Source organism: Notamacropus eugenii, chromosome 6 (assembly GCF_028372415.1).
Source record: "Notamacropus eugenii isolate mMacEug1 chromosome 6, mMacEug1.pri_v2, whole genome shotgun sequence".
Lineage (NCBI taxonomy): Eukaryota > Metazoa > Chordata > Mammalia > Diprotodontia > Macropodidae > Notamacropus > Notamacropus eugenii.
In genome coordinates, this window is record NC_092877.1 from 163026992 (window position 1) to 163036530 (window position 9539).

Genomic DNA, 9539 nt, shown 5'->3' on the forward strand with positions numbered 1-9539 from the left:
CTCTCTCTCTCTCTCTCTCTCTCTTTCTCTCTCTCTCTCTCTGTGTGTGTGTGTGTGTGTGTGTGTGTGTGTGTGTGCATGATCCCTCCAACTACTCAGATACTGAGAGAAGTTTCAAGAGTTATATATATTATCTTTCCATGTAGGAATGTAAACAGTTCAACTTTAGTAAGTCCCTTGGGATTTTTCTTTCCTGTTTACATTTTCATACTTCTCTTGATTCTTATGTTTGAAAGTCAGATTTTCTTTTCAGCTCTGGTCTTTTCATCAAGAATGCTTGAATGTTCTCTATTTCATTGAATGATAATTTTTTTTTCCCCTGAAGTATTACACTCTGTTTTCCTGGGTAGGTCATCCTTGGTTTTAATTGTAGTTCCTTTGACTTCTGGAATATCATATTCCAAGCCCTTTGATCCCTTAACATAAAAGCTGCTGGATCCTGTGTTATCCTGATTTTATTTCCACAATATTCGAATTATTTCTTTCCAACTATTTGCAATATTTTCTCCTTGACCTGGGGAACTCTGGAATCTAGCTACAGTATTCGCAAGAGTTTTTCACAACTCTTTCAGGAGATGATCAGTGAATTCTTGCAATATTTATTTTGTGTTCTCGCTCTAGAATATCAGGGTAGTTTCCCTTGATAACTTCATGAAAGATGGTCTCTAGGCTCTTGTTTTGATCATGGTTTTCAAGTACTTCCGTAATTTTTAAAATGTCTCTCTTGGATCTATTTTCCAGTTCAGTTGTTTTTCCAACGAGATTTTTCACATTATCTTCCATTTTTTCATTCTTTGGTTTTGTTTTGTAATTCCTCTTCTTTTCATATACTTGCTAGCTTCCATTTGTTCAATTCTAATTTTTAAAGAATATTTTCTTCAGTGAGCTTCTGAACCTCCTTTTCCATTTGGCTAACTTTGCTTTTTAAAGCATTGGCTTTTTGGAGCTCTTTTGCCAATTGAGTTAGCCTATTTTTAAAGGTGCTATTTTCTTCAGCACTTTTTCAGTCTCCTTCAGTAGGCTGTTGACTCGCTTTTCATGATTTTCTTGCATCACTCTCATTTCTCTTCCCCATTTTTCCTCCACCTTTCTTACTTGATTTTCCAAATCCTTTTTGAGCTCTTCCATGGCCTGGGACCATTGCATATTTATTTTAGAGATTTTGGATGCAGAAGCCTTGACTTTTATGTCTTCCCCTGATGGTAACCATTGTTTGTCCTCATCCCAAAGGATGGGAGAGAATACCTGTTCACCAAGAAAGAAACCTTCCATAGTCTTATTTTTTCCCCTTTTCTGGGCATTTTCCCAACCAGTTACTTGACTTTGGGGTCGTTTGTCAAGAGTAAGGTATACTCTGGGAACATGTATATTCTCAGTTCCTCCAAGGTGGCACAATCAAAGGAGAGGAGTTTACTCCTCAGTGGCCTCCAGCTCTGCCATGCCCCAGGACCCTGCTCAGGGCTGAAGTTCAGATCAGCTGCTCAATTACTCCAGGGACTTTAAGCTGAGCACTGCAACAATGGACCCTGGCTGCTATGGCCACCAGTGCCACTACCTAGGGCCATGGCTAGGGGAGGACTCTGCTCCTTTCTTACCCTCTTACTGACATTTTGTGCCTGTAGGTTGAGGGATCTGTGAAGCTCCACTGCTGGCTGTAATTCCTCCCCTGAGTCCTGCTCTGGCCAAGCTCCTCCTGGCACCGCACGGCCCAGGTTGGACTGTGCTCCGCTCCATGTCCAATGCAACAGACCTTTCCCATCAGACTTCCAGGTCACCCTGGTCTAGAAATCTCCTCCACTCCATCGTTCTGTGGCTTCTGCTGCTCTAGAATTTGTTGAGAGTCTTTCTTTACAAGTATTTTGTGAGCTGTGGGGGAAGAGGTAGGGTATGTGCATCTTTCTACTCCACCATCTTGGCTCTGCCCCTTCATGAATTTTCTAAAAAAAACAAACTTATTTGCTAACTGAGAAAGAGTGAAATAAATTATATAATACATAACAGTTTAAAAGTTTTTTTAAAATAACATTGAAAAATTAATGGAAGCATATTAGTGCTCTAAAAAATAATAACTAAAAATGAGTCATGCAAGGATAAAAAATGCATTTGGAAGAATGCTATAATATTTTTTTCCTGCATTCTTCAAATACCAATATTTATGGTAGGTTTTCCTTTTTCTCAAAAGTAATATTCTTTATTTTTTGATAGTCTGAAGAGATAGGGACATAATATTGTAAAAATATTGCCAAAGAATCTAGAGTAGCTGTATTGAAATTGAAGCATCTAATACTAAACATCTTTAAAACTGCTCAAAGAATTTGGGATCAGAGTTTCTATCCTCACATCTATACTTCTTTCTGTACAAACCACCCTAGACTTCACATCAATTCCCAACATGATTACTTGTAATAGGAAATATCTCCCATCTTCCTTTCCTGTCACCAGTGGTAGATCCTTTTACTGATCAAAATTCCTACCCCAAAACTTGTCCCGACCTTTTCCTTCCTCCTAATTGCAATCCCAGGATCATATCTGTCATTAAAATATTGGAGAAAGAAAAATTTGAATCCCTTCCTCTGCTGATAATTCTTGCACTACTCCATGTCCATAGGAAACTATGATTTAGAGCTAGGAAGGACCTTAGTATGATATAAGCCAGGGATCAACAAATGCATTAGCAGGTTTGCTGATACTTTCTTCTTAGTTCAGTCTCATTAAACAATCCATGAGGGTTGTTTGAATGGGAAACTGGAGCCTAAAGAGGTGAAAGGACATGCCCCAAAGTCACATAGCTAGGAAGTCTTAAAGTCAAGATTTGATCCCATCTCCTTTGACCCCAAATCTAGTGCTTTTAGCACCATACTCTGGCTGCCTCTTTCAGCCTAGGGAGATACAGCATCAATTTTGTTGACTGCCACCATAACTCTGGTGGGAACTTTTCATGCATTTCCCTATAGAAATATTGATAGTTATGGCTGTCAGAGACTTCAGATCTATGAAAACTATATTTTAGATAAATAAGTCAAATTGACTGTTGTCTTCTGACTTCGGGACATAATTACATAGAAAATATTTCTTTTTAGTAGAAAAATATGTTCTGAGATCTAAGCAACTGATTTAAAAAACCTGGGACATCAAGCATTTATGAGTTAGAGATCTTCTCATATCTTTTGCCAATTAGCACCCTAGAATTTTATGGACTTATACATCATAAAGCTATTGAGATAGATAATGTGCTATCAGCTATGGGCTGATAGTCTTCCATTTCCCTTGTGCAATATGGTGAAGTGATTTCAAGTTTCTATTTAAAATGTTTATGTTCTGCTGAAATACTTTTTTGTCTTATTGATACCTTTTTCCCCGCCCCCCCCACACACAAGAGTAAGTCTTCCCTTGTTAAAGAGAAAATTAGTTAAACTGATCAAATCAGACATTACAGGCAACATTTCACACCCAGAGCACCCACCCACCCACTCCCCTCCATTTCTCTAAGAGATAAGAGAGATATAGTTCCTCCTGTCATTGATGGGGCCAAAATTACACTTGTTTGAAATACATTTTTTTAAATGTACATATCCTGATAAATTGAATTTCATAAAGCCAGATTTAGAACTTTTAGGAAAGTCCTATCTTATTTCTCTGAATAATGATTATCATGAAACAATTATAATAAAAATAGGAACAAAATCAGTTTGAACATTTCAACAAAAAAAACTAAAGTTGAAAGACTTTTAAAATTTCTCTTTTAATGTGAAAAATCAGTTAGTTCTGCACCTATAAACATGGTTTCATGTTTATATGCCCATGGATGAAAAAGCAAGAAAAGGAAGGAGGAGAAAGACAAATGAATTACTGGAAAAAATTCCTAGTATTGAGTTAGTAAAGACAAACTATATCCTATTCTTTGATTAAATGTGAGTTGTTAGCTGGTCCTCCTCTCTGGAAGGATGAACAACAACAATGTTTTTTAATACTGACAATCCTGATGCCTAAAATCACTGGAACTAAGAATGTATCCACCATCCCCCACTCTTGCAACCCTTATCCAAGACTTTTGGAATAAATACAGACAAATTCATTATTAGTTGAAATAAGGATTCTGCTCACAGTTGATTAGTAATTGAGTAAGATCAAACAAAAAACAATATTTGTGAGTTGTAAAAGCATTTATATGATTCTAAAGTTTACAAAACATTTAAAATAATCCTTCAAAATATGTAGTGCAATATTATTGTCCCTTTTTTTTCTAATGTGAAATTGACTTTAAGAATAATGAAGTGACCTGGCTAAGGTCACACACCTAGAGGTGGGATTCAAACCCACATCTTTTGAATCTCAAATTGATAAACTTTCACATCACACCCTGCTACCTCTCATAAGGCACATAATTGAGCTATATGTGTTGTATCTCCTCAAATCGTGATAATCTTTTAAAAATAGAATCAGGGTTTATGTCACTTCTCTGAGATATATGATGATGAAAATGATGAGTTTCTCAAAACACTTTACAAAAATAATTTTAAAACATGAAAATACTAATGACAGACTTTCATTGCCAAAATATTGTAAGTCTCATTCTGCTCAAAGCCTAGCATCTGAGAAATTCTTGACTTCGTCTTCTAGAATCTTCATCTTTTAGAAGAAAGTGAAAGAAGTAATGGAGGAGACAACTACACTGGATTTAATGCTGAACAACACAGAAGAAATGGTTGCTGAAATGAAGATGAAGGGATCCTTAGGAAAATGTGACTCAAGTTATGTAATATTCAGATCAGACAATGTCAGATAGGTCCTCTTTGTTTTAGGCAGCTTGAACCTTAAAGTTCAGATAAAGATAGGTATGATCCCATAGTGTGAGATGACAAAAGCAAATAATGGCACCAGAAGAATTGGAGACTCGCAAAAATATTTAAATTCAGGGAAGAAATCACTAATAATCCCTGTGAAAATGAAAAAATAGAGGCTCCAATGATTTCAATCACATTTCAAAAGGAGTTCTTTGGCAAATTCAAATTGTAAAAGAAATGTGCAGAAAATGGTTTAAGAAGGATCTGAAGTCTAATATAGGTCAGAAAAGATAGTAAAGCAGTTTTAAACGAGTTCAAGCATTCTGGGTCAAATAAATTGAGATTACAAATTGAGAAAGTTTCTGGGGATAATCTATTCCAACTGTTTCATTTTACAGATGAGGACACCAAAGCCCATAGACATCAATGATTTGCTCATAATCACAAATATAAGTAAGCAACCGAGGGATTTAAAACCAGTCATTCTCACTATAAAGACAGTTCTTTTTATTCTACCATCCTGCTTCCATGGATCTGCTAATTCCTACTCTTCAATTAGTAAGCTTTGTGGTTTCATAGAAAACAGAGAAGCTACTCCAAGACTGGTGATTGTTTATTGTTTTTCTTGATTTTTGTGTTGTCCATGAATCTGTTTGCTATTTCCCCATAAAAAGGTTAGATAAGTCAGGAACACTTGACTTGCCAATAAATTTACAAATTGGTGAGATATCACCCATTTATAAGTTGAGGATGGGCTGAAATGAACAAATAACACACACATTAAAGATTCTACAATATCATGAAACTTGAGACTGTGAGAAACACAAAGCTTACATTTAGTTTTTTAAAAAAAGGTCTTAGACTATTTATGAATGGTAGCATTATTCACATAATTACACAATATCTGTGAGGCAGAGAGGAGTACTCTTCACAGGTGCAATATGATTGCAATCGACATGACCATAATAGCTATCATCCTTCTACATATTTATGATTACAAATCATGTCAGGAGGCAGCTAGATAACACAGAGGATAGACCACTTTGTCTAGAGTCAGGAAGATCTGAATTCAGATCCAGCCTTAGACACTTACTTGCTGTGTGAGTGATCCTAAGCAAGTCTTTTCTATTTGTCTTAATTCCCTCAGCTTTAACATAAGGATAATAATAGCATCGACCTAACAGGATTGTTGTGAGAAGCAAATGAGATGATATCTGCAAAGTACTCAGCACAGTGCCTGAGCTAGGAGCTATATAACTGTTTACCAGAAGTGTCAGTACCCAGTTCAAATTTTTTCCCTGTCAGTAATGTCAGATGTAATGTCAGAAAAATATAGCCAAAGCAATGTAATTCAGAAGTGAGCAGTTTGCTTTCATGAATAGTAGGTTTAAAAATGTTTAAAAATTAAATAAATATAGGTTTAAAGACAATATTATACACAATAATTTGCAAAATATTTTACAAAGAAAAAATAGTGCTCAAAACACCTTGTAAAATTTAGAAAAATCTGAAAATGAGTTAAGCACATAATATAGACATAGCTTCCTCTTATTAATTCAAAGTAAAATTTTAATTCCTATTTAGTATTTATTAGGAAAATAATCATATCTTTCATTTAATACATTCAGCAATATTTTAAAAAACCTATGTTTGATCAGCTTTGAATTAATTAGTTATTCTCAGCAATACAGTGATCCAAAAAAATTCTGAAGGACTTTTGATGGAAAATGTTTTCCACCTCCAGAAAAAGAACTTATGGAGTCTGAATGCAGATTAAAGCACATTTTTTCTTTATTTTTCTTGGGTGTTTTTATTTTTTGCTGTGTTTTCTTTCACATCACAACTAACATGGAAATATTTTATATAACATATGTTATATAAACACATGTATAACCCATATCAGATTGGTTCCCTTCTCAATGGGGGGGGAGAGGGAGGGGAGAAAAGGAAAGAATTTAGAACTCAATTTTTTTAAATGAATACTAAATTTGTTTTTACATGTAATTTGGGGGAAATATTTTTTACTTGTAAAAACAAAAAAAAAGGAAAGAAAAATCTGTCATATCACTCCTCATTCTTCCTAACTTCACCACTCAAAAATTAAAAAGTGACATTTTCTAGTATGTTTTCCTATATTCACACACAAACCATCAAAATTATGAAATCATAAAACCTCAGAGTTAAAAGTACCTATGGTATAATAGAAAGATAATCAGAGAAATAATATAGAAGAATATAGAGAACAATATAGAAGACTATAGAGAAACAATAGAAAAGAATCTTTCTATTGTCAGCTGTATAATGACCCTGGACTCAGTGCCCCAATATGCTCTTTGAAGTCATAAATTCCCAAACTGCAAAAAAAAGAAAATAGCAAGCATCGGAATCAATGGAGCCCTTCTTTAAATGATAAGTAGTATCTATCTAAAACCAAAAGCAAGCAATATCTACACTGGGGATAAAGTTGAAGCCTTCCCAGTAAAATCAGGGGTGAAGCAAGGATGCCCATTATCACCACTATTGTTTAAAATTTATGAGAAGTGCTAGGTCTAGCAATGAGGTGGGAAAAAATTAAAGGAATAAAAATAGGCAATGAGGAAACAAAACTATCTTTCTTTGCACATAACATGGTGGTAAACTTAGAGAAACCTGGTGCATCAATTTAACAGTTAATTGAAATAATGACTTTAGTAATACTGCAGAATACAAGATAACCCCACACAAATCAACATTTCCATACACTACCAACAAAACCCAGCAGAGACAGACGGAAAAATAAATTCCATTTAAAATAGCTATAGACAATATAAAATACTGGGGAGTCTACCTGTCTAGCAAAACCCAGAGGCTCAATGAAGAAAATTATAAAACATTTTTTCACACAAATAAAGACAGATTTAAACAACTATAGAAATATCTGTTGCTCATGGATAGGCCATGCCAATATAACAAAAATGACAACTACACTTTAGTTAATTTACTTATTCAGTGCAACATCAATCAATCTACCAAAGAAATATTTTATATGGCTAGAAAACAATAGAAATTTTTTTCTAGACTAGCAAAAGGTAAAGTATATCAAGGAAATCGACAAGAAAAAAATGTGAAGGAAGATGGCCTAGCTGTATCAGATTTTAAACTCTGTTATGAAGTAGTAATTATGAAAATTATTTGGCACTAGCTAAGAAATATAGTGGATCAGTGGAATAGATAAGGTACATAATAGAGTAGTAAATGACTATAATAATGCAATGTTGGATAAAGCCAAAAATTTAAGTTTTTGGGTCAAGATCTCACTATTTGACAAAAACTGCTAGGAAAACTAGATTTAAAACTAGTTTAGCAGAAGCTAGGCATAGTCCACATCTTACATCATATATCAAGATAAGGTCAAAATGAATAAATGATTTAGACCTAAAAGGTGATATCATAAGTAAATTAGGGGAGCATGAAAAAGTTACCTGTAAGGTCCATGGAAAAAAATTAGAGTTTGTGGTCAAATTAGAGATAAAAGAAGATCACAGGAAATAAAATGGATAATTTTGATCACATGCAAACTTTTGCACAAACAAAACTAATGCAGCCAAAATTAGAAGGAAAACAGGAACCAAGAGAGAAAAGAGTCCTGTACTTCAAGTTTCTCTGATAAAGGTGTTATTTCTCAAATATATAGAGAACTGGGCCAAAATTATAAAATTAATTGACAAATAGTCAAAGGAAATGAATAGACAGTTTTCAAAAGAAATAAAAAAAAAACTATCAACAGTCACATAAAAAGTGCTCCAAATCACTATTGATGAGAGAAATGCAAATTAAAACACTTCAACTATCAGATGGCTAACAGTACCCAAAAGGAAAATGAGAAACACTGAAAGAAATGTGGAAAAAACTGGGACACAAATGCACGGTTGGTGAAGTCATAAACTAGTCCAACTGTTCTGGCAAATAACCTGGAACAATAGACAAAGGGCTATAAAATTGTCATCCTCCTTAAACCAGGAGTAACACTACTAGATCTATATCCCAAAGAGATCACAGAAAAGGGTAAAGGACCTGTTTGTACAAAAATATGTATAGCGGTTTTTTTTAGTGGTAAAGAATTGAAAATTGAGAGACTCCAGTTGGGAAATGGATAAACACATTGTGTTATATGACTGTGATGGAATACTACTTGCTGTAAGAAATGACAAGCAAGATTGTTTTAGCAAAACCTGGAAAGACTTATATGAAGTCATACAAAATGAAAGAGAAGAATCAGAACATTTTACACAGTAATAGCAATAATGTGAGGATGATCAACTGTGAAAGACTTAGCAACTCTGATCAAGACAATGATCAGACAATTAAAAAGAATTCTTAATGAAAAATGCTATTCTCTTCTAGAGAGAGAACTGACAAACCCTGCACACTTTTTTTTACTTTCTTTGTTTTTCTTGTGTACATGTGTGTTTTATTTTGCAGCTTGAGTAATATGGAAATATGTTTTACATGACTTTACATGAAAAATGGCCTTTTCAAGAAGGGGTAGTGTGTGTGTGGGAAATAATTTGCTAGTCAAAGGGTTTTTTTTTTAATGAATGTTAAATTGCTTTTATATGTAATTTAGAAATTTTTAACAAAATAAAAAATGTAATGAACAAAATATGCTGAAAAAATGTCCATGACACTTTTCAAAAAAAAAAAAAGGTTAAGAACATCTGTTTGAAATAGATGTCATAGGTTGACAGACTTATATATACACTTATTTAAGTCAGA